The sequence below is a fragment of the Dipodomys merriami genome, unplaced genomic scaffold (assembly GCF_024711535.1).
Source record: "Dipodomys merriami isolate MVZ:Mamm:240054 unplaced genomic scaffold, mDipMer1.0.p SCAF_6, whole genome shotgun sequence".
Lineage (NCBI taxonomy): Eukaryota > Metazoa > Chordata > Mammalia > Rodentia > Heteromyidae > Dipodomys > Dipodomys merriami.
Window position 1 is genome coordinate 4,696,464 of NW_027206179.1, and position 25,904 is coordinate 4,722,367.

The 25,904-nt window shown below is 37.6% G+C and overlaps 1 pseudogene; it reads left to right on the plus strand.

Annotated features, from left to right (window-relative positions):
* Positions 1-12,132: 12,132 nt before the first annotated feature.
* LOC138813687 (vomeronasal type-2 receptor 116-like) lies at positions 12,133-25,904 on the plus strand (annotated as a pseudogene).

Sequence of the window (25,904 nt, forward strand, 5' to 3'; positions counted from 1 at the left end):
ATGATGCCACCAACTTCCTGAAAGTGTCAGGTCTGTCTTTAAGGTGCATCATTGAGGTATTGATTTGAGATTTTTCTAATTTGTTGATGCAAGCCTTTATAGCCATAAACTGTCTTCTGAGAACTGCCCTTGTGTGCCAAAGGAGTTGATATTTTATTTGTTCTCACACATCGAATCATGGAAATGATTGAATTTCCTTTCTTATGTTTCTCTTCAAATAACTGCTGAAGTCTCATCAATGAATTACTCATTTTTCTTGAGTTTATTTTCTGTGACGCATTTTGCTGTTGTACTTCAACTTCCATTGTGTTCGCAGGACAGAGGTTATATATTCTCATATCCTTTTCTTGTACATTAATGATTCTGTTTTGCGTTCTGAAAATCTTACTTTAGAATTCCTTGTAGGAAGGGTTGGGGTAGATACATTCTCATAACTGTGCTTCTCTGAGAACATCTTTATCCTTCTGTGGTTTCTACAGGATAGCTTTGCTAGGTGCAATACTCTTGGTAGATAATTTAGATTTTTATCTTCAATATTGTAAAGATATCTTGCCATGTTATCTTGACTTATATAGACTCTACTGAGGAGTCAGATGTTATGGAAATGGGTGTACACCTATGGCATATCGGTCCCATTTCTGTTCTAGTTTAGAGAATCATCCCTGTATATGCATTTAATTTGTGAGTGCTTCATGCTAAGACAGCTTGCTGTAGATGTTATGCTCAATAATTTGATTATCTTTGGCTGGGAAAGTGTCTCATTGGTAGCATGCTTGCCCCACATGCATGAAGCCCTGGGTTTGATTCCTCAGCATCACATAAGCAGAAAAAGCTGGAAGTGGTTCTGTGGCTCAAGTTATAAAGCTAGCCTTGAAATGAAGAGCTGAGGGACAGCGCCCAGTCCCAGATTTCAGGCCCCAAGATAGATAAAAATATTGATTATCCTTTCACCTTTAAGCCTTTTACTTTGAATGTGTCTCTACATATGCTTTTGCTTTATTGAAAATACTCTCCTCAACTTTTGACAAAGCTTTTTTACACATTTTCATTCCTACATTTTATTCCTCCATTTGTGTATGTGCAATTATTCTCAAGCTCACTATTTCCTTCTGTTTAGAATATTTCAGAATATGATAGGCTTTCATTGTGATCACTTCATATGTACCCATAGTATATATTGAACAAGTTGATCCTTTCATTAGGATTTCCAACATGCCTTCATTGTTTCCATTTAAACAACGGAAGATTTAAATAATGGAAGAGATCATTTAAAGAACGGAAGAGATCAGAGAAGAAATAAAGCATTTCCTACAACTCAATGAAAATGAAAACACCTCACAAAGAAACTTGTGGGACACAGCAAAAGCAGTCCTGAAGGGCAAATTTATTGCCCTCAGTGCCCACATCAAGAGAATGGAGACAGACCAAGTAAATAATCTTATGTTACAATTAAAACAGCTAGAAAAACAAGAAAAAATGGAACCTAAAGTTACTAGATGAAGCCAGATAACCAAATTAAGAGCAGAGATTAACCAATTAGAAAATCAGAAAATTATAACCAAAATAAACCAAACAAAAAGCTGGTTCTTTGAAAAAATAAACAAAATTGATGGTCCGTTGGCAAGATTAATTAAAAAAAGAAGAGAAGAAACCCATATTAACAGGATTAGGGATGCCACTGGAAAAATCACAACACGTGCCCAAGATATCCAAACAATTCTAACAGACTACTTTCAAAAGTTATACTCTCTAAAGGAAGAAAATCTGGCAGAAATGGATGCATTTTTAGAGAAATACAAGTTGCCCAAACTGAGCAAAGAAGTAGTAAACCAATTAAATAAGCCAATATCCTATAACGAGATACAGGAAGCTATCAAAAGTCTTCCAACAAAAAAAAGCCCAGGACCAGATGGATTCACAGCAGAATTCTATAAGACCTTTAAAGAAGAACTAATACCCATACTCCTCAAGCTCTTCAGAGAAACAGAGAAGGAGGGAGCTATCCCAAACTCATTCTACGAAGCCAATATCACACTCATCCCCAAACCAGGCAAAGACCCAACCAAAAAGGAGAATTACAGGCCAATTTCCTTGATGAACACAGATGCAAAGATCCTTAACAAGATTCTAGCTAACAGAATCCAGAAACACATAAAAAAATTATACACTATGACCAGGTAGGCTTCATCCCAGAGATGCAAGGATGGTTTAACATACTTAAGTCAATAAATGTAATCCAACACATCAACAGAGCCAAGGTCAAGAATCACATGATTATCGCCACAGATGCAGAAAAGGCCTTTGATAAAATTCAACATTCATTCATGCTAAAAGCTCTGGAGAAAATAGGAATAGAAGGAACATTTCTTTCTTTTTTTTTTTTAATTGTATTTTATTTTATTTGAGAACATACTGTACAGAGGGGCTACAATTACATGGGCATGATAATGCATACATTTCTTACGAAGCATTGCAGCCTTCTCCTTTGTTTACCCTTCACTTCCCTTCCCCGCCTCCCCCCTCCCCCCACCCAATTTTACCCCCCTCCCCCCACCCAATTACACCCCCCTCCCCCCCCCCCACATCGACATTGTAAAGCTGGTTTTGACTTGACATTTTGTAGTTCTCATTGTTGCAACAGGTCCACCTGAATCCTTAAACGACTTGTTTGTCCCCTTCTCCTCCACATGTTATAGTGACATCAAATATAGTGAAAGCGGGGGTTACACTGTGGGGGAGGGACATACAAAGCAACAAAGAAATAGTCTTATAAATGCGTTAGAAACACACGCATGAAAGAAATGATAACATTAAAATACATATTTAAGGGTTCATTTTCCTAACATCACATTATCTGACCTTTTCCGCTTGACTCATACCTATACTAGATATTGCAAATAAGGGAAACCATGGGACCTATGCTTCTTTGGGCCTGGCTTACTTCACTTAATATAATTTTTTCCAAACCTTTCCATTTCCTAACAAATGGGGAAATGTCATTCTTTCTGATGGAGGCATAGAATTCCATTGTGTATATATACCACATTTTCTTGATCCATTCATCTACTGAGGGGCATCTGGGTTGGTTCCATATCTTAGCTATGGTAAATAATGCTGCAATAAACATAGTTGTGCTGGTAGCTTTAGTGTGGTCTTGTTTGTAAACATTTGGGTAAATGCCCAAAAGTGGGATTGCTGGATCATAGGGGAGATCTATGTGAAGTCTTTTGAGGAACCTCCATACTGCTTTCCAAAGTGGTTGAACAAGTTTACATTCCCACCAACAATGAAGTAAGTTTCCTTTCTGTCCACATCCCCTCCAGCATCTGTTGTTGTTAGAGTTCTTGATTTTTGCTGTTCTAACTGGAGTGAGGTGATATCTCAATGTTGTTTTGATTTGCATTACTTTTATGGCTAGGGATGTTGAACATTTCTTCATGTGTCTATTGGCAATCCTTCTTTCTTCTTCAGAGAAGCTTCTCTTTAAGTCTTTCGCCCACTTATTTATTGGGCAGTTGTTTCTTTGAGGATTTGTTGTTGGGTGGTTTAATTTTTTGAGTTCCAAGTATATTTTAGATATGAGACCCTTGTCCGTTGTATGGCTAGTAAAGATCTTCTCCCAATCGGTGGGCTTTCTATTGATCTTGCCAGATATGTCATTTGCCCTGCAGAAGCTCTGCAATCTTATGCAATCCCATTTGTCCAACCTTTCTTTGATTTGTTGTGCTTCCGGGTCTCTATTCAGAAAATTTCGGCCTGAGCCAAGGAGACCTAGGGTTTCTCCTATTCCATCCTGTAATGTTTTCAGAGTGTCTGCTTTGAGTTCAAGGTCTTTGATCCATTTCGAGTTGATTCTGGTGCAGGGTGATATATAAGGATCTAGCGTTAGTTTTCTACATGTAGTTAACCAATTTTGCCAGCACCATTTACTGAAGAGGCTGTCTTTCTTCCATTCTATTGTTTTAGCTTCCTTATCAAAGATTAGATGGCTATAGGTCTGTAGGTTCATTTCTGGGTTTTCAATTCTATTCCATTGGTCCTGAGGTCTGTTCTTATGCCAATACCAAGCTGTTTTGATTACTATGGCTTTATAGTAGAGTTTGAAATTTGGTATTGATATTCCTCCAGCAGTGTTCTTTCCGTTGAGGAGTGTTTTTGCTATTCGGGGTCTTTTATTGTTCCATATGAAGTTTTGGATTGCCTCCTCTATTTCCTTGAAGAATGAGGGTGGAATTTTGATAGGTATCGCGTTGAATTTGTAGATAGCCTTAAGAAGTATTGCCCTTTTCACGATGTTAATCTTTCCAATCCAGGAGCATGGGAGGTTTTGCCATTTTTTAAGTTCTGTGTTGATTTCCTTTTTCAAGATTTTGAAGTTTTCATCATAGAGGTCCTTCACTTCTTTAGTAAAGTTAATTCCTAGGTATTTTATTTTTTGTGGATCTATTACAATGGAGTTGCTTTCCTAATTTCAGTCACACTTTTCTCATTGTTGGCATATAGAAAAGCAATTGATTTTGGGGGGTTAATTTTATAACCTGCTACTTTGCCAAAGTTTTGAATCAGCTTGAGTAATTTGGGAGTGGAGTCTATGGGATTCTTTAAATACAAGATCATGTCATCTGCAAAGAGGGAAAGTTTTATTTATTCTTTCCCTATTTGGATCCCCTTTATGTCTGCATCTTGTCTTATTGCTGTAGCTAGGCATTCTAATACTAGATTGAAGAGAAGTGGAGAGAGTGGGCATCCTTGTCTTGTTCCTGAGTTAAGAGGAAATGGCTTTAGTTTTTCACCATTGAGTATAATGCTGGCTGTAGGTTTGTCATATACAGCCTTTATTGTATTGAGGAATGTTCCATGGATTCCTAATTTTTCCAGAACCTTCATCATAAAGGGGTGTTGGATCTTGTCAAATGCGTTTGATGCATCTATTGAGATAACCATGTGGTTCTTATTCTTGCTCCTGTTGATGTGATGAATAATATTAATTGATTCGCGTATATTGAACCAGCTTTGCATCCCTGAAATGAATCCTGTTTGATCATGGTGTATGATTTTTTGGATGAATTGTTGAAGTCGATTGGCCAAAATTTTGTTGAGAAGTTTTGCATCAATGTTCATCAAAGAAATGGGTCTATAGTTCTCTTTCTTTGATGAGTCCCTGACTGGTTTTGGGATGAGGGTTATGATGGCTTCATAGAATGTGTTCGGTAGTGAGCTTTCTCTTTCAATTTCCTTGAAGAGTTGGAGGAGTATTGGTGTGAGCTCTGCTTTGAAGGCCTTGTAAAATTCCGCTGTAAAACCATCTGGTCCTGGACTTTTCTTAGCTGGGAGGTCTCTTATTGCTGTTTCTATTTCAATGCTTGATATGGGCCTGTTAAGCTGGTTTAACTCATCTTGGTTTAGTTTTGGCATGTCAATATTTGCTAGGAAAAAGTCCATTTCTGTCAAGTTCTCAAACTTATTAGCATAAAGTTTTGAGAAGTATTCCCTTATAATGTTCTGAATCTTGGTTGTTTCCGTGGTGATGTTTCCATTCTCATCTCTGAGTTTATTAATTTGGGTGTGTTCTCTCCTTTTTCTGATAAGGTTTGCTAAGGGTCTGTCAATTTTGTTAAGTTTTTCGAAGAACCAACTCTTTGTTTTGTTGATTCTTTCTATAGTTTTTTTGGATTCTAATTCATTTAATTCTGATTTAATTTTGATTATTTCTTTCCGTCTACTGGATTGGGGTTTATCTTGCTGCTCTTTTTCAAGGAGGTTTAGATGTGTCATTAAATTGTTAGGTTCCGATCTCTCCAATTTGTTGATGTAGGAGCTCAGAGCTATAAACTTGCCTCTGAGTACTGCCTTTGCTGTGACCCAGTGGAGCTGGTAATTTGTGTGTTCATTTTTGTTGAATAGCATGAAAATTTGAATTTCCTTTCTAATCTCTTCCATGACCCACTCATGATTCAGCAGTGTGTTGTTCAGCCTCCATGTGATACCGGACTTTCTTTGGTGGCTTTTGGTGTTGAGTTCTAATTTTATTCCCTTGTGGTCAGAAAGAATGCAAGGTATAACTTCAATGTTTCTGAATTTAGACAAGTTTGCTTTGTGGCCTAAAATGTGGTCTGTTTTAGAAAACGTTCCATGTGCTGCTGAGAAGAACGTGTATTCTGATGCTGCTGGGTGAAATGTTCGGTTAATATCTGTTAAGTCTAGTTGATCTATGCAGCTGTTTAGATCTGCGGTTTCTCTGTTGAGTTTTTGCCGAGTTGATCTGTCTAGTGGGGAGATTGGTGTGTTAAAATCCCCAACAATTAATGTCTTTGGATCTATATGGGATTTGAGGGAAAGTAGTGTTTCTTTGATAAATTTGGGTGCTCCATTGTTTGGCGAATAGATATTTAGAATTGTAATATCCTCCTGAAGGAGAGATCCTTTAATTAGTATGTAGCGACCTTCTTTATCTCTAGAAGGAACATTTCTAAAAACAATAAAAGCCATTTATGACAGATCAATAGCCAATATTATACTTAAAGGGGAAAAGCTATAACCAATTCTCCTAAAATCAGGAACAAGGCAAGGATGCCCACTGTCTCCACTCCTCTTCAATATAGTCCTGGAACCCTTAGCCAGGGCAATAAGGGAAGAAAAAGACATTAAAGGGATCCACATAGGGAAAGAAGAAGTTAAACTATCCCTTTTTGTAGACCACATGATACTATACCTTCACGATCCCAAAAACTCCATCCACAAACTCTTAGAAATCATAAATCACTTTGGCAAAATAGCAGGATACAAAATAAACCCACAAAAATCAGTGGCCTTCCTGTACACTGACAATGTACAAGAAGAGAGGGAAATAAAGGGAACAACCTCATTCACAATAACCTCCCCAAAAATAAAATGTTTAGGAATTAACCTAACCAAAGATGTAAAAGAACTATTTAATGAAAACTATAAAAAGTTAAAGAAAGAAATTGCAGATGACAGTAGGAAATGGAAAGACTTCCCATGCTCTTGCATAGGCCAACTTAATATAGTAAATATGGTAATACTTCCAAAACTAATATACAAATTCAATGCAATTCCTGTTAAAATCCCAATGACCTACATCACTGAAATACAGAAAACAGTCCAAAAATTCATATGGAACAACAAAAGACCTAGAATAGCCAAAACAATTCTAGGGGATAAAGACAATATGGGAGGGCTATCCATGCCGAACTTCAAAGTCTACTACAGAGCTATAATAACAAAGACAGCATGGTACTGGCACAAAAACAGACCCGAAGACCAATGGAACAGAATAGAAGATCCAGAAATAAATCCACAGGTCTACAGCCAGCTGATATTCAACAAAGGAGCAAAAGACCTACAATGGAAGCAACACAGCCTCTTCAACCACTGGTGCTGGGAAAACTGGGTGGCCACATGCAGAAAACTAAAAGTGGACCCCAGCCTCTCACCATGCACCAACATCAACTCAAAATGGATTAAAGACCTGAACATTAAACCTGAATATCTGAAACTACTGCAGGACAGAGTAGGAGAAACACTCGAACTAATAGGCACAGGAAGGAACTTCCTGAACTAAGTCCCAGGGTCACAACAAGTTGGAGAGAGACTCAACAAATGACACTACCTTAAAATAAAAAGCTTCTGCACAGCTAAGTCTATCGCAACCAAGCTAGAAAGACAACCAACTAATTGGGAAAAAAATCTTTACCAGCAATATATCAGACAAGGGGTTAGCATCCTGTATATACAGGGAACTCAAGAAACTAATCCCTCCCAAACCTAACAAACCAATTACTAAATGGGCAAGGGAACTAAAGAGGGACTTTGCAAATGAAAAAATAAAAATGGCAAAGAAACACATGAGGAAATGTTCATCATCCCTGGTGGTGAAGGAAATGCAAATAAAGACAACTTGAGATACCACCTTACCCCAGTCAGAATGTCCCACATCCACAAATCAGCCAACGACAAATGCTGGAGGGGATGTGGAGAAAGAGGAACCCTATTACACTGCTGGTGGGAATGTACACTTATATAACCACTTTGGAACGCAGTCTGGAGGGTCCTTAGAAAGCTAAAGATTGACCTCCCTTACGACCCAGTCATACCACTTCTAGGCATCTACCCTGAACAACAGGAACCAATATACAAGGACACGTGCACCTCCATGTTTATTGCAGCACTGTTCACAATAGCTAGGATATGGAAACAACCCAGATGCCCCACCACAGATGAATGGATCCAAAAATTGTGGTGTCTATACACAATGGAGTATTATGCAGCCATTAGAAATGACAAAATAATGCCATTTACATGGAAATTGATGGAGCTAGAAGGAATCATGTTGAGAGAGGTAAACCAAGAGCGAAGAGACAAACGGTACATGGTCTCCCTGATAAGTGGATGCTAAATCCAAAATGTTAGGTGATACGACAAAACTAACAGGACTTAAGAAGCAAAGAACTCCCACTCATCTGGTTGAACCACTACTAAATATTCCCATGCTGCTGATCACATGTATGGTGTATAACATGTGAACACCGTTATATGTTATAGACTGTGATAGACAATTTGCTCCAGGAAAGATAGAATGAACTTGTGACTTTAAATGAGCATCATTATTCCACAATACTGTGAAATTCCAGAAATTATGTAATCACTTAATCACAATAAAAAAAAAAAAGAACCTTGGGGAAGGTAGGGGAAAAACAATGGAGGGGGTAACAATGTTCAAGAGGAAGTGTACTCATTACCTCACTGATGTAACTGTAACCCTCTGTATAGTATATTTACAATAAAAAAAGCAACCTTTTTTTTTGATGGTCATGGGGCCTGAACTCTGGGCCTGAGCACTGTCCCTCAGCTCTTCAGCTCAAGGCTAGCACCTTACCACTTGAGTCATAGCACCACTTCTCACTTTTTTCTGCTTATGTAGTACTGAGGAATTGAACCCAGGGCCTCATGCATGCGAGGCAAGCACTCTACCACTGAGCCAACTTCCCTGCCCCCATTGTTTCCATTTAAACAATACCAGTTAATTTCATTATATTAATTTATTTAGAATATGTACACTCATAGTAATCCATATAAACACACACTAAAACATGCACATTAACACATACTCGGGAGCACACAGACAGGACATCAAGAAAGAAGGAAAAGTACTTTGATCCTCTTTGTTTTGCTGTGTTGGTTCGTTTTCAGCATCTCTATCTAAATATATTGGGAAGAGAGTAGCGATCAGTGCATTTTACAATGGAGGAACTGGGATTTCTATGCAAAGTTTACCTATAATTCTCTCCTCAACCTTCATGTAAGGGGTTTCGCTCTCCAAAATAGTCCCTTGAAAATAGATGCATCTCTTTTGTTTTCTTACATAAAGAAATATAAAAAAATCCCTCTCCTGATAGTTCTGCTCTTTTCCTGGTTCTTATCAGTAAGAGCTATTCCATATGTTATATCTGTGAACAGACCTTGCTATACTATCATTCATAAATAACACTTTGCTTCTGAATATTGCTCCTAAATTAAACATTCTTTAGATAGTGTGACTTGCTGTATAAACACATAACATAAACTGAGTGACTGGAAACACAAGAATTATTTTCAAAATAGATGTAGCTAGTGGCCCTAATGTAAAGGAAACACAAAATTATCTGTCTCATAAAAAGTTAATTCAACAGACAGCAGCCTTTTGCTGTGGTACATGTGGTAATGGGGAAAACAAGTTCTCCCTCAACTTAAATAAGTATCTGAATTCTATTTGTCAGCATAAGAGATTACATTTATGCTCCATTCTAATTGGGGTAATATTTTAACTTATTCCATGACAAAGAAGCAAGCATTTAATTTATTGAAGTCTTAAGTTTTGAAATAATTCTCTGAAATTTCTTTGCTTACTATGGAGGTTTATCTTCAAGAACTATCAAAGTGTTTTGGCCTTGGCTTTTGCTATTGAGCAAATCAACAAAAACACTGATGTTTTACATAACCTGACTCTGGGATTTGATGTTTATGATGTTCACTTCAGAGCTTGGACAATGTTTAAGAATCCCTTCATTTGTCTCTTTAGGAAGCATAAGATTCCAAACTACACCTGCATGAGAGACAGCAGGTCTATAGCATTACTTACAGGACCATCAGGAATAACATCTGACCAGATTGGAACATTGCTAGGGCTCCACAGATTTCCACAGGTGAAGGTGGAAAGTGTGGAAGGACACAAAAATGTCTAATTTCATGCCATTTCAGGTGTTAGAAGAGATTGATAGGAAGAGACTGGATTCACGAAAAAATCAAATTTTGTGATATCTAAATGTAGTTACTTAATGGTAGTCAATTATAAATTTTAACACATTTTGAAAAAAGAGGTGGAAGATTTGAGCAAATAATTGGATAATTTATTGTTTCAATCCTTATGAATAATTTTCTTTAATAAATCAAGAAATGGAAAATGAACTAATCCTAGCTAATCAGGAAACTTGTTTCTCCAATTAAACTGCAAGGAGCACAAGGTGAATGTGTGACTCCATTGTTACAGCACAAGTCTTGAGGAAAATTGCCAATGATGTAAAAGAGATTATGAATGTGTGCCCCTATACTGTGTTCATGTGTAAATATATGTGCACATACACACACACAGATGATAATATTTTGAATAAAATAAATCCAGCTCAAAATGAGAAAGTATAACCATATCCTCAAAAATGTGAAAGTTAGATCTAAAATATGAACATGATATATGAAATGAATCTGGATAGTTGTATACCACATAAATTTATTTGTAAAATGATTCTTATTTGTCACTATTTCCCATCAGCACTTCCCATTTATAGCCCCACACACTCCCCAACTTTCCTAATTCCATTTTGACACATGACCATTGAATACTATGTTATTTCCCCCACCAATCCTATTTACTCACATAGCTATTTACAAATATATATATTATCAATCTGACTAAAGTATGTTATAGGTAGGAGTACAAATCCATGGTGTAAACTTTTCTGATCTACTGACAGTGTAAAAAATCAAAATCAAAAAGTGTGAAGTGAGCATATCTTGTCTGAGTGGGATAGGTTTTAAGGGAAACATACACAGGAATAGGAAAAGGATTGGTGGGGGAAATAACATAGTATTCAATGGTCATGTGTCAAAATGGAATTAGGAAAGTTGGGGAGTGTGTGGGGCTATAAATGGGAAGTGTTGATGGGAAATAGTGACAAATAAGAATCATTTTACAAATAAATTTATGTGGTATACAACTATCCAAAAACAAATTATTTTTCAAAAACTAATATAAAACCTACCTTCCATCTTCTTGAGATAGTTTTAACAGACTTCAAGACTGAGATTATGATGCATCATAATCTTCTCATTCAAGGAGCATCTAATTTTTTTTTGTTCCCTTTAGTTTACCTTTAGGCCTTTTGATCATGCCCTGAGTGACCATAACAAGTTTCCTGCTCTCTATCAGATGGCACCAAAGGACACATCAATAGCCACTGCTATGGTCTCCTTACTGCTCCACTTCAGTTGGAGCTGGGTGGGACTATTGAGTACACAAGATGAAAATGGTGCAAGGATTCTTGCTGAATTGAAAGAAGAGATAGCCAAAAACAGAGTTTGTGTAGCCTATGAGCTATTGATCACCACCCAAGACTTCTTCAAACACATAGAAGTACATCTTTAAATGAATCTATCTACAGCAAATGTCCTCATCATATTTGGTGATAATGATTCACTGATGGTTTTTCTGTTATTTATTGAGCAAATTTTATACATGGAAAAGTTTGTATCATGAATTCTCAGTGGTATTTCACCATGAAAAGGAGATAGTTCATGCTGGGCTCATTTCATGTACTTCTTATTTTTACACACCATCTTGTAGATGTTTCTGGATTCACAGATTTTGTAAGGCAGCTAAGCCTTCCAAATACCCAGAAGACATTTTCTTCCGGCTGTGGTTTCTCTCTCTTAATTGCTCTGACTCTGAGTCTGACTGTGTAACATGGGACAACTGTGCTCATGATGCCTCTTTGGACTGGTTACCTGGGAATATTTTTGACATGACTATATCTGTAGACAGTTACAATATATATAACGCTGTGTTTGCCCAGGCTCTCCATGATATACTTCTTCATGAAACAGAAGTTCAAACAATGGGAAATAGAAAAGGAGAACTGCCTTCCTCTACTCAGGTAAGTTCTTCTATTTTGGAGCACACAAACCATGAGCAAGAGCACTTGCTAGAGGAGTTTCTTTCTGTAGGAAATTAAATACTGTTGTATGTGTGCATGTATGATTCTGTTTTTATATATGGTACATGTATATACACACATATTAACACACATCATATATTTATTTGTATCCCTAGATCATACATATCCAGCTTGCTGATATTAATGAGTATATATTTCAGTATTTGACATAATTGTTTTAACTCTTAAACTTTTTCCATTATATTATGAGAAACTATTGGAAATACAAATTTGAACAAATGTATAGTCACATTTAAAACAGTAAATATTTCATGTGCTTTCCCAAACCCTATGAAATTTTTATGTTTAAATGTCTTTGAGGTATTCTAGACATGTGGGGAATATGCTCTGAAGAAAACAACAGGCCAGTAACAAGGATAAAACATATTCCATCTTTCTATAAATTAATTTTGGCCAGTGCAGAGGCTTGAACAAAGTGCCTTGGTATGTCCCTGAGTCTGTGTTCATGGTTAGCACACAACCACTTCAAGCATAGCAAAACTTCTCACTTTTTCTGAAAAATTAATTGGATACAACGTTCTCACTGACCTTTCTGCCGTGGCCTGCGTGGAAGCATGATCTCTGATCTGAGCATCTTGATTAGCTGGTATTAAATCCTTGAGCCACCAGCTCCTGTTAATGAACTCATTAGTTATGATTATTGTCAACATAGATAGTGTTTTAAAATCTGTAAATTCAGCAATTCCATATGAGTTTCTTTAGTCATAGCAAAGGATAGCTTGCTGAAAACAATTTTCCATGTTTCTCATGAGTACCCTAGTTTCATCCAACATTTGGTATTAAATATTTAGCAAGCACAAACTATAAACATTCACAAAGGAGTGGTTGTGACAAAATGACTTTTCTGAAAATCCTCCTCTTTTTCTGAGTGATCAGGAAGGATTATTTTTTTCACAAAGATTATTTTGATTCCTCCAAAGATTTTCTTCTGGGATACTTCAGTAGGTGTCTCTACTATTCTTGAATTCAGAATCAGAGATTAAAGGCAATCAGGAGCTTTTAATATTTTGCTTTCTGTCTTAACTCTGGAGCATACTTGAACATAAGATGATGTCTCCTTTTAGCTGCACAATTTTTGAAGAATTTGCAGTTTGGAGGGGGTCAAGAGAAGATGGCGGAGGAGAAGCTGGAGTCTCAACAAGCTCTCACATAGAGAGCAGTTTTACAGTTCCAGTGAACAATCCTAAGCCAGAGAATCACTCCAAGTGTGCCATCACAGGACAGAGAGTCAAGCCAGAGAGGGAAAATCCAGGCAAGGAGACACATCTGAGCTCTTGCTAGCCACCTCTGCTGTGGCGGCAGCGGTGGCGGCGGCAGCGGTGGCGGCAGAAGCAATCCCAGGTGCCATACCTGAGCCACATAGTCTGGGACGAAGGAGCCAGAAGCAGCAGGCGAGCGGATTCTACTCAACACCAGCAAGAACCGACAAGGAGCGGACATCTTCATCCTGCAGTTTGAAGACCAGAGATGACCCAGGAACTAAGACTCGGCATGAGTAGAAGCCTGACATCCTCACTCCTTCTCAGGGAGCAGAGGAGGGAAGGCCACTCCTCTCCCCCCCACCCCAGTACCGGAGATCTCCATCTTGGATTTCGACAAAGCTCAGTGGAGCTGCTAGCTCCAACTCAAACCTTGGAATGAAACGAGTCATTTAGCAGGTCACAAGAACTTAATGTTGGCATGAACTGCCAGACTCAGCTCCACCCAGAGAAAAGTCACCCAGCTTGGGCGCCAGCCCTGGGAGTGGCTTTCCTCACTTGGTAATCAGAGACAGAGGCTGCCTCTCCCTCTAGCAGCCTCGACAATCAATAGAAATTCAGTAAACAGAAACCCTGAGAATGGCTCCAGGCTGGGCTCTCTGAGTTTTTCACAAACTAGCCCCCCAGGAAAAGTTATTGTTTGTTGAAAGGCCACAACTCTACTCAGAACCTAGCCTCATCACTGCATCCCCCTCTTTTGTGATGCTCAAAGCAGATCTGCCTCCCATTGAACTAGCCTGGGAGGAGGATGGCAAAATCCTGGGTAAAGCAGAGCATTTTTCTGCCTGTTCGAACAGACTGACTTAAGAAACCAACTAAGCCACAGGACCACAAGCAGACCAGAGACTCCAACAAGAGGCTGGTTATAGACACAAGGGAGATACAGGATTTTTCCCACCCCTCCCAAAAAAATCAAAGAACTTTTTTTTCTTATTCCTTCTTCTTCTTCTTCTTCTTCTTCTTCTTCTTCTTCTTCTTCTTCTTCTTCTTCTTCTTCTTCTTCTTCTTCTTCCTTCTTCTTCTTCTTCTTCTTCTTCTTCTTCTTCTTCTTCTTCTTCTTCTTCTTCTTCTTCTTCTTCTTCTTCTTCTTCTTCTTTTGGTACCTTTTATAAAACATTTTTTTTCTTTTCTAAAACTATTTTTAATCTTCAATTTTTGCCTTTTTTTAAAAAAATTGTTTTTTTCCTCTTATAATTTCTATTTTAGGGAAACGTGAGTATGTGTTTTTCTTTCTTTTTTTTTCTTTCTCTGTTTTTTCTTTTTTAATTATCTTTTTGATTTATGTTTACCTCCACTGAACTTCTGATCTTTTTTCTTCCTTTCTTATCCTTTTCACCTTTTCCTCTCTTTCGTTCTTCTTTATGTGACTTAATTCATGTCATGCACATCCTCAGATAAACCCGTAGTTGACTATTAGACCCTATCCCCCATTGTGTACACACTTAATCCACAAATTTATTACTCAGTTCAAAACCTCTGAGACTTAAATTCCTTAATAGCAGTACTACCTCTTTATACCTATATAATATTTTAAGCATTTTTATTTTTAAATTTTTCACATCTCCTTGACATCCCTCCCCTTCTCTCAGTATATTCACGTTCTTCTCTAAATAGATTGTTTATGTTTCTGCTTAATATTATTAATTTTTACTCTTCTATCTTTTCTGGTCTCTTTTCTTTTCCCTTTCCGTTTCTTCTTTTTTCTCTCTCTCTAATTTCATCCTACCAAACATATTTCCTGCTTTGAGAATAGGACTTATTTAACTCTCCCTGTGCCTCCCCATATCAATCTATTCCTATTTTTTACCCACATCTCTACCTAACTCTAATAATTTCTGGTTTTCCAAATTCTTTTTTGAGGTTCGTAGCCCATTAACATATAGTTGTTTGATGTTGAATAGATGTATCTGTGGAACTAGATTGTATCTGTAGACTATTGACTGTGCAAATTCAGACTTGAGTTGATGCTTCCCTTAAGATAGTATTCTAGCACAAAACTGGTGCTATTTTCATCTCAAATGGACAGAGTAAGCCTGAAAAACACAAGAAAAATGCTAAGTCTGGGTATCTTAATTACCAATATTGATAATGAGGGGACAGAACAGATAATGAATAATCCAGCGGAAAGTTCCCAAATAGCTCTACAAACACTGCTGGCAAACATGATAAATGAAAAGATTGAAACCATACAAAGGACTCTGTATGAGCGTGATAGGGAGAGAGAGGAGACAATCCAAAAGTTTATACAGGAATATAATAAGCGTGAGGAAGCTACTCCAAAACTGATACAGGATTTGCATGAGCAGCTTGAGAATACTCAAAGAGAAAGGCAGGAATGGCATGAGCAGCCTGAGAACACTCAAAGAGAACTACAGGAATCCCATGAATGGGAGGAAGCTAATCAAAAAGTAATACAGGAATTAAGAGAGCAGGAAGAGAATACACAGAGACCACTAAAGGCATAAATGGAATCCATTAACAAAGAGCTGAAGGAAGTCAGGGAGACCACAAAGGGAATGCTGAATCGAACCCAACAGAAGGAATGGGAGTCCGAGGAAACCATGACGTATCAACTAACTGATTTGAGAATAAAAACTGAACACCAAATTAAGGAAGTATAGAAGTTCATACAAGATCTAAAACAAAGTTTCAACAAAGAATTTGAAGCCATCAAAGCTGACCAATTAGAAGGAAGAGATAAAAAACAAAGTAGAAAGTCTTGACAGCAGGTTAGACCATGCAGAAGATCGAATCTCAGGGATTGAAGACAGCCTAGATATTATAGAGAAAGAACATACAACCATCCAAGACAAGTCTAGCAAATATGATAGATCTATCCAACACTTGGAAGACACCATCAGAAGGCCTAATCTAAGGATAATGGGTGTAGAGAAGCATCTAGAAACAGAAGTTAATGGCTTAGGTAATTTATTTAACAGGATCCTAACAGAGAACTTCCCAAACATGCAAAAAGATAGGCCTATTCAGATACAAGAAGCTTTTAGAACCACAAATAGACTAGACCAGAATCACCATCACATTATAATCCACACAGGATCAACTCATACCAAAGAAAAGATCCTTAAAGCTGTCAAGGAGAAAAGATTAATCACCTATAAAGGGAAAACAATTAGAATCACCTCAGATTTCTCAGCAGAGACAATCAAAGCAAGAAGAGCCTGGAATGATGTATGCCATGCCCTAAAAACAAACAACTATCAACCAAGAATACTGTACCCAGATAAACTCTCATTCATAACTGAACGCCAAATAAAAACCTTCCATAGCAAAGAAAAATTGAAACAAAACATCTCCACCAAACCAGCCCTACAAAAGATTCTTAAAGATGTCCTACACATAGAAAACCAACAAGACCACAATAAAGGCCAAGAAACTGCACTCAAACTGCACCTATGGTTCTTGAGAATCCAAGAACCATAGGAAGAACCCAGTTTTCACAGCCCCCAAGAAGGTGGATAACATGGCAAGAACTCCCAAATACCTCTCAGTCCTATCTCTTAACTTAACGGACTTAACTCTCCAATTAAGCAACATAGACTGTCTAGTTGGATTAAAAAACAAGACCCTTCTATCTGCTGCCTTCAGGATCACATCTTTCCCGTAAAAACAAACACATTTTCAATGTTAAAGGCTGGAACAAAATCTACCAAGCAAACGGTCCCTATAATCAGGCAGGATTTGCAATCCCAATATCAGATAAAATAGGTTTCAAATTAAAATTTGTGAGAAGAGATAAAGAAGGTCTCTACATACTAATTAAAGGATCTCTCCTTCAGGAGGATATTACAATTCTAAATATCCACTCGCCAAACAATTTATCCAAGAAACACTACTTTACCTCAAATCCCATATAGATCCAAAGACATTAATTGTTGGGGATTTTAACACACCACTCTCCCCACTAGATAGATCAACGAGGCAAAAACTCAACAGAGAAAACGCAGATATAAACTGCTGCATAGATCAGCTAGATTTAACAGACATCTACCGAACATTTCACCCAGCTGCATAAGAATACACGTTTTTCTCAGCAGCACATGGAACATTTTCTAAAATAGACCACATTTTAGGCCACAAAGCAAACTTGTCTAAATGCAGAAACATTGAAGTTATATCTTGCATTTTCTCTAACTACAAGGGAATAAAATTACAACTCAACACCAAAAGCAAACAAGAGAAAATCCAGAAACACATGGAGGTTGAACAACACTATGCTGAATCACTAGTGGATCATGGAAGAGATTAGAATGGAAATTCAAATGTTCATGCTATTCAACAAAAATGAACACACAAATTACCAGCTCCTCTGGGACACAGCAAAGGCAGTACTCAGAGGCAAGTTTATACCTCTGAGCTCCTACATCAACAAATTGGAGAGATCTGAAACCAACAATTTAATGAGACATCTAAACCTCCTTGAAAAAGAGCAGCAACATAAACCCCAATCCAGTAGATGGAAAGAAATAATTAAAATTAAATCAGAATTAAATGAATTAGAATCCAAAAAAACCATAGAAAGAGTCAACAAAACAAAGAGTTGGTTCTTCGAAAACATTAACAAAATTGACAGACCCTTAGCAAATCTTATCAGAAAAAGGAGAGAACACACCCAAATAAATAAACTCAGAGATGAGAATGGAAACATCACCAAGGAAAAAACTAAGATTCAGAACATTATAAGGGAATATTCTCAAAACTTTATGCTAATAAGTTTGAGAACATGACAGAAATGTACCTTTTCCTAGCAAATATTGGCATGCCAAAACTAAATGAAGATGAGTTAAACCATATTAACAGGCCCATATCAAGCATTGAAATAGAAACAGCAATAAGAAACCTCCCAGCTAAAAAAAGTCCAGGACAAGATGGTTTTACAGCGGAATTTTACAAGGCCTTCAAGGCAGAGCTCACACCAATACTCCTCCAACTCTTCAATGAAATTGAAAGAGAGAGTTCACTACCGAACACATTCTTTGAAGCCATCATAACCCTCATCCCAAAACCAGTCAGGGACTCATCAAAGAAAGAGAACTACAGGCCCATTTCTTTGATGAAAATTGATGCAAAACTTCTCAACAAAATTTTGGCCAATCGACTTCAACAATTCATTCAAAACATCATACACCACGAACAAACAGGATTCATTTCATTGATGCAAAGCTGGTTCAATATATGCAAATCAATTAATATTATTGATCACATCAACAGGAGCAAGAATAAGAACCACATGGTTATCTCAATAGATACAGAAAAAGCATTCGACAAGATCCAACACCCCTTTATGATGAAGGTTTTGGAAAAATTAGGAATCCCTGTAACATTCCTCAATACAATAAAGGCTGTATATGACAAACCTACAGCCAGCATTATACTTAATGGTGAAAAACTAAAGTCATTTCCTATTAACTCAGGAACAAGACAAGGATGTCCCCTCTCTCCACTTCTCTTCAATCTAGTATTAGAAGGCCTAGCTACAGTAATAAGACAAGATGCAGACATAAAGGGGATCCAAATAGGGAAAGAAGAAATAAAACTCTCTCTCTTTGCAGATGACATGATCTTGTATTTAAAGAATCCCATGAACTCCACTCCCAAATTACTCAAGCTGATTCAAAACTTTGACAAAGTAGCAGGTTATAAAATTAACCCCCCAAAATCAATGGCTTTTCTGTATGCCAACAATGAGAAATGTGTGGCTGAAATTAGGAAAGCAACTCCATTTGTAATAGCCCCACAAAAAATGAAATACCTAGGAATTAACTTAAACAAAAGAGTGAAGGACCTCTATGATGAAAACTTTAAAATCTTGAAAAAGGAAATTAAAACAGAACTTAGAAAATGGCAAAACCTCCCATGCTCCTGGATTGGAAAGATTAACATCGTGAAAAGGGCAATACTTCTTAAGGCTATCTACAAATTCAACGGGATAACTATCAAAATTCCAACCTCATTCTTCAAGGAAATAGAAGAGGCAATCAAAAAGTCACATGGAACAATAAAAGACCCCGAATAGCAAAAACGCTCCTGAACAGAAAGAACACTGCTGGAAGAATATCAATACCAAATTTCAAACTCTACCATAAAGCCACATTAATCAAAACAGCCTGGTATTGGCATAAGAACAGACCTCAGGACAAAGGAATAGAATTGAAAACCAGAAATGAACCTACAGACCTATAGGCATCTAATCTTTGATAAGAGAGCTAAAACAATAGAATGGAAGAAAGACAGGCTCTTCAGTAAATGGTGCTGGTAAAATTAGTTAACTACATGTAGAAAACTAAAGCTAGATCCTTATATATCACCCTGCACCAGAATCAAATCCAAATGCATCAAAGACCTCGGAGTCAAAGCAGACACTCTGAAAACATTACAGGATGGAATAGGAGAAACCCTAGGTCTCCTTTGCTCAGGCCAAAATATTCTGAATAGAGACCCAGAAACACAACAAATCAAAGAAAGGTTCGACAAATGGGATTGCATGAAGTTGCAGAACTTCTGCATGGCAAAGGACATAGCTAGCAAGATCAATATAAAACCCACGGATTGGGAGAAGATCTTCACTGGCCATGCAACAGAGAAGGGTCTCATATCTAAAATATACTTGGAACCAAAAAAAAATTAAATCCCCCAACAACAAATCCTCAAAGAAACAACTACCCAATAAATAAGTGGGCAAAAGACTTAAAGAGAAACTTCTCTGAAGAAGAAAGAAGGATGGCCAATAGACACATGAAGAAATGCTTAACCTCCCTAGCCATAAATGAAATGCAAATCAAAACATTGAGATACCACCTCACTCCATTTAGAATGGCAAAAATCAAGAACTCTAACAACAACAGATGCTGGAGGGGATGTGGACAGAAGGGAACCTTACTTCATTGTTGGTGGGAATGTAAACGTGTTCAACCACTTTGGAAAGCAGTATGAAGGTTCCTCAAAAGACTTCACATAGAGCTCCCCTATGACCCAGCAATCCCACTTTTTGGCATTTACCCAAATGTTTTAAAACAAGACCACACTAAAGCTACTAGCACAACTATGTTTATTGCAGCATTATTTACCATAGCTAAGATATGGAACCAACCCAGATGCCCCTCAGTAGATGAACGGATCAAGAAAATGTGGTATATATACACAATGGAATTCTATGCCTCCATCAGAAAGAATGACATTGCCCCATTTGTTAGGAAATGGAAAAACTTGGAAAAAATTATATTAAGTGAAGTAAGCCAGTCCCAAAGAAACATAGGTCCCTTATTTGCAATATTAATATATATGTTAGTCAAGCGGAAATGGTCAGATAATGTGATGTTAGGAAAATGAACCCTTAGATATGTATTTTAATGTTTTTTTCTTTCATGCCTTTGTTTCTAAAGTATTTATAAGATTATGTCTTTATTGCTTTGTAAGTCCCTCCCCCACAGTATAACCCCTGCTTTCACTATATTTGATGTCAATATAACTTGTGGTGGAGATGGGGAAAAACAAGTCATTTAAGGATACAGGTGGATCTGTTGCAATAAAGAGAAGTACAAGGTGTCATGTCGAAAATGAGCTTTACAATGTTGGTGCTGGTAGTTGGGGGAGGGGAGGAGGCTTGTGGAGGGTGGCTGGGAAGAGATGTGAAGGGTAAACAAAGGAGGAGGCTGCAATGCTTGATAAGAAATGTACGCATTATTCTGCCCATGTAATTGTAACCCCTCTGTGCAGTATGTTCACAAAAAAATAAAATTAAATTAAAAATTAAAAATTAAAAAAAATGACATCCAGTTTTACAGTCCTACTGGAGATCAAGTGATTTGGGATGAGAAAAGGAAATTGAAACCAGAGTATGAAATTCTGATATTTGGATTTTCCAGAGAGTCTTGAAGTTGAGGTGAAAGTAGAAAAGTTTTTTCCATATACTCCACATGGCAATCAACTGTCTTTATCTGAAGATATGGTAGAGTGGGCCTTTGCAACTACAGGGGTGAGTTGGATCTAACCCTCATAATTTTAAGCACACACGAATCAGCAAAAGTCACCCTTTACATTTGTACCTGGATCAGGTCCAACTAGGTTTTGCTATTGGAGAATCTAGCTGGACCTGCGTCTAATATACCTGAAAGGAATATCATAGTTTACAGTCAGCTTACACATGAAAATTTGTGAGATTACTATTGCCAATAAACCTCCAAAAATTTGGAGGTAGAGCTGTGATTAAGGTAGTAGAATGCAATCCTTGGGACAAAATAGTTTTCAAGTACAGTGCCCAGTCCTTGATTTCAATCCCCAGGATCAGAACCAAAAGAGTTAAGTCTGTTTCTACATGTTGATTTTGAGTATTTTCATAAGATGTAAATAATGTTTTTCTCTTTAGGATTCTAACACTGTGATAAATTACCTGAAGAGTTAAATTATGGGGTTGAAAAGTTGCTATTGTGCCTTTCTGTGGAGATTCATTCATTGGTTAATTGACCTCCTCCTTAACCATCTCAGGTTATACGAATCATTGAAGGCACCTGTGAGAAGATTTTCACCTCATGAACACTGGAAAACAAAGAGGAAAAATAAAGTGATCCCAGGGCTCACATAACTCTATAAAGTGGAGGGCTCGCTCTTGCACTTTCCAATGTCACAGATAAGTAGAAGAAAGTATTTAGTGCCAGGAATTCAAGGATATACCACAGGGCTGTACACTAAAAATTACTTTCTCACCACTACTGGCAACAGGCTAGAAATCAAGATTGAACACATAGCCTTGGGGAATCATTGAATATGTAATCTATAATAGAATTCAATAAATCAGCTGCACTTACCTGCTTAAAACATTATGCTTCAACATCTCATTTGAAAAGAATGGATTGCTGTAATGTTTGGTACAAGTCTGAACAATTACAGACATATCCCTGCCTTTCCTCAGACTCCTCACTCTGTCTGTAGTGAGAGTTTTGATCCTAGATTCCGGAAATCTCCTCAGGAGGGAAAGGGTGCCTGTTGCTTTGATTGTACACCTTGTCCAGAAAATGAGATTGCTAATGGGACAGGTGAGTTGTGACTTATAAAGAAATCCTTTATCTCTCTTTAGTTATCCTCAGTTTAAACAGGTTAATGAAAAACTGTGTATTAAGATTACAGAGCCTCTTCTCCTTTTTTCTGTTAAAAACTAAAGTCTGACAAATGGTGGTATTACTAACGGAAATATGATAGAATACGGCTTTGAAATACATATTTAACATGTTTTGCAGTCTATTGCAGGCAAAGTTGTCTCCAGGAATCCTTATTACTAATCCTTAGCACAAGTCTAACCTCTATAATAAAATTAGACATAAGTTCTACAAGGAAAGTATTCATCTTAAAACTTATATTTTACTCACACAGAAAACTTGGATCTTGCTTATCTTTATTTCTCAGTGCCCAAAATATTTCTTGGCAAAGGACAAGGGCTCAGTAAGCTAGAATCAGTTTAAGACTTGAGCATGACTATAGAGGGTCCAAGAGTGATCAGTTTCTTCCTACAACTTCACAGAGGAGCAGGCAAGAAAAGCATAATGAGATGATATCAAAGATAATATACAACAATGTAATATTGATATCTTACAGAAATGTACCAAGCAATGTAATCTGTATAATTCCAATTATAATACAATCCAGGACTCTAATTAGCATGACAAAAAGTATAAAATTTTAATAAGACATTGCAGTAGCCCAACTATTATATAATCAATACATATAATTATCAATTAGCAACAACATATGTTGAATAAAAATGCTTGAATAAAGAAGAATATTAAAATTGGAGCCAGGTGCGGCTTGTGAAAAAGTACAAAAAAACTTTTATGATAGTAAATGCTGAAATCTGAGGATTTCAACTAAATGAAAATTTTCCAAAATTCTTTGAAGAAAACTAGGTTCATAAAAAGTAATGGGTTTTTATAAATGTCTCACCAGATATGAAGCAATGTGTGAAGTGTCCAGATCCAGTATGCCAACACACAGAAGACTCAGTGTTTCCTGAGAGCTGCAGATTTGCTGGCTTTTGGAGATCCCTTGGGCATGGTTCTGGCCTGCATGGCTCTTTGCTTCTCTATACTAACTACTGCTGTTATTGGGATGTTTGTAAAACACCAAGACACTGTCACTGGCAAGGCCTATAACCGGGCTCTCAGTTACATCTTGCTCATCTCCCTCATCTTCTGTTTCCTCTGTTCTTTGCTCTTTCTTGGTTGACCCAAAACTGCCACCTGCATCCTACAGCAGATCACATTTGGGGTTGTATTCACTGTGGCTATTTCCACAGTGTTGGCCAAAACAGTGACTGTGGTTCTGGCCTTCAAGGCCACTTCCCCAGGGAGAAGGATGAGGTGGCTGCTGGTATCAGGGGCTCCTAACTTCAACATCCCCATCTGCACCCTCATCCAGGTGACCCTCTGTGGCCTCTGGCTGGGAACCTATCCTCCTCCCTTTGTGGACTCAGATGCACACTCTGAACATGGCCACATCATCATCCTGTGCAAGAAGGGCTCCCTAAACTGCCTTCTACTGTGTCTTGGGTACCTGGGCTTTCTGGCCATGTGCAGATTCACTGTGGCTTTTTTGGTGAGGAACCTGCCTGACACCTTCAATGAAGCCAAGTTCCTGACCTTCAGTATGCTGGTGTTCTGCAGTGTGTGGCTCATCTTTCTACCTGTCTACCACAGTACCAATAGGAAAGTCATGGTGCCTGTGGAGGTCTTCTCCATCTTGGCCTCTGGTGCAGGGATCTTAGGCTGCATTTTTGCCCCAAGTGTTATATCCTCTTGTTAATGCCAAATAGAAATTCTCTTTCTGGCTTCAGGAATGAAAGACATAGTTGGAGAAATCAGCATACTTAATATTAAGTACCTAGGTTTGATTAGCATACAGAAGATGTGATCTAAACCTATAGTTATAGTAATTATCTCTTCTTGTCATAGTTTTTATTATAGAATTTTTACTTCAATAAGTAAGGTTGTACAGTTATTTCCTAGCAATGGTAGTCACAAGTGATGGTAATAACAATTTATGCTGGAGTTTTGCTTATGTGTCTTGGTTCTTCCTATTTAATCTGCACTTAATTATATTATCCCCTCTTCCTTAAGACTTTTCTCTATTGTCTTTTACATATGTATATTTTTATTGTAAAGATACTGTACAAAGAGTGTTTACAGTTATGTGAGTAAGATAATGAGTACATTTCCTATCGAGCATCTTTAACCCTTCCTTTGTTTTCCCCTACCATCCCTTCAGTCCCATGTCCTTATTCCTTCCCTGCTCTCCCCCTCCAAGTTGTAACGTTTGTTTTCAACATAGTGTCTTGTACATCTCATTGCTACAATAGGTCAATCTGTGTCCTTGTTTCAGCATTTTGTTATTTCCTTTTCCCTCCCCAAATTAGAAAAATGTATGTACATGATCAGGGCACCCGAATCAATTACAGTAAAAACAGGGGTTATACCATGGGGATAGAATATACAAAAGAAAAACATTTACTTAACATATTTAAATTGACAGGAGAAAGATAAAAACTATTGTGTCCCTGTCTTGGGGATTATTTCACTTAGTATCATCCATCATCTTTTTTTTTTTTTTTAACTCTGGGCCTGGGTGCTTTCCCTGCACTCTACAGTTCAAGACAAGTGCTCTACCAATTGAGCCACAGAACCACTTCTGGTTTTTCTAGTGGTTTATTGGAGATAAGTATCTCAATGAAGTTTCCTGCTTAGGCTGGCTTTGAACCGTGATCCTCAGATCTCAGCCTCCTGAATAGCTAGGATTACAAGCATGAACCACTAGCATCTGGCTAGCACCATCTTATATGATCATATGTACATAGTTTTTCTGCTAGTCTGGTAAGATTATCTATTGTCTTTCTCAATAATGCCTCTACATCATTATGTTTATTAACTTCCTGTCTTCTCACTGCCATGTTGCAGAATCCTCCAATACAGTTCATTAATATTTTCCTCTTCACAAATTTACATTTTTTATGTGGTCCTTAGATTTTTAATGTGGTCCTTAGGGCTTTCTGGCCCTGTCCAGCTTCACTGTGGCTTTTCTGGCCAGGAACCTGCCTGACACCTTCAATGAAGCCAAGTTCCTGACCTTCAGCATGCTGGTGTTCTGCAGTGTGTGGCTGACCTAACTACATGTCTACCACAGTGCCAAGGGGAATGTCATGGTGGCTGTGGAGGTCTTCTCCATCTTGGCCTCTGGTGCAGGGCTACTAGGTTGCATTTTTGCCCCAAAGTGTTATACCCTCTTGTTAATGCCAAATAGAAATTCTCTGCATGGCCTCAGGGATAAAAAACATAGCAGGAGAAATAAGCGTACTTAG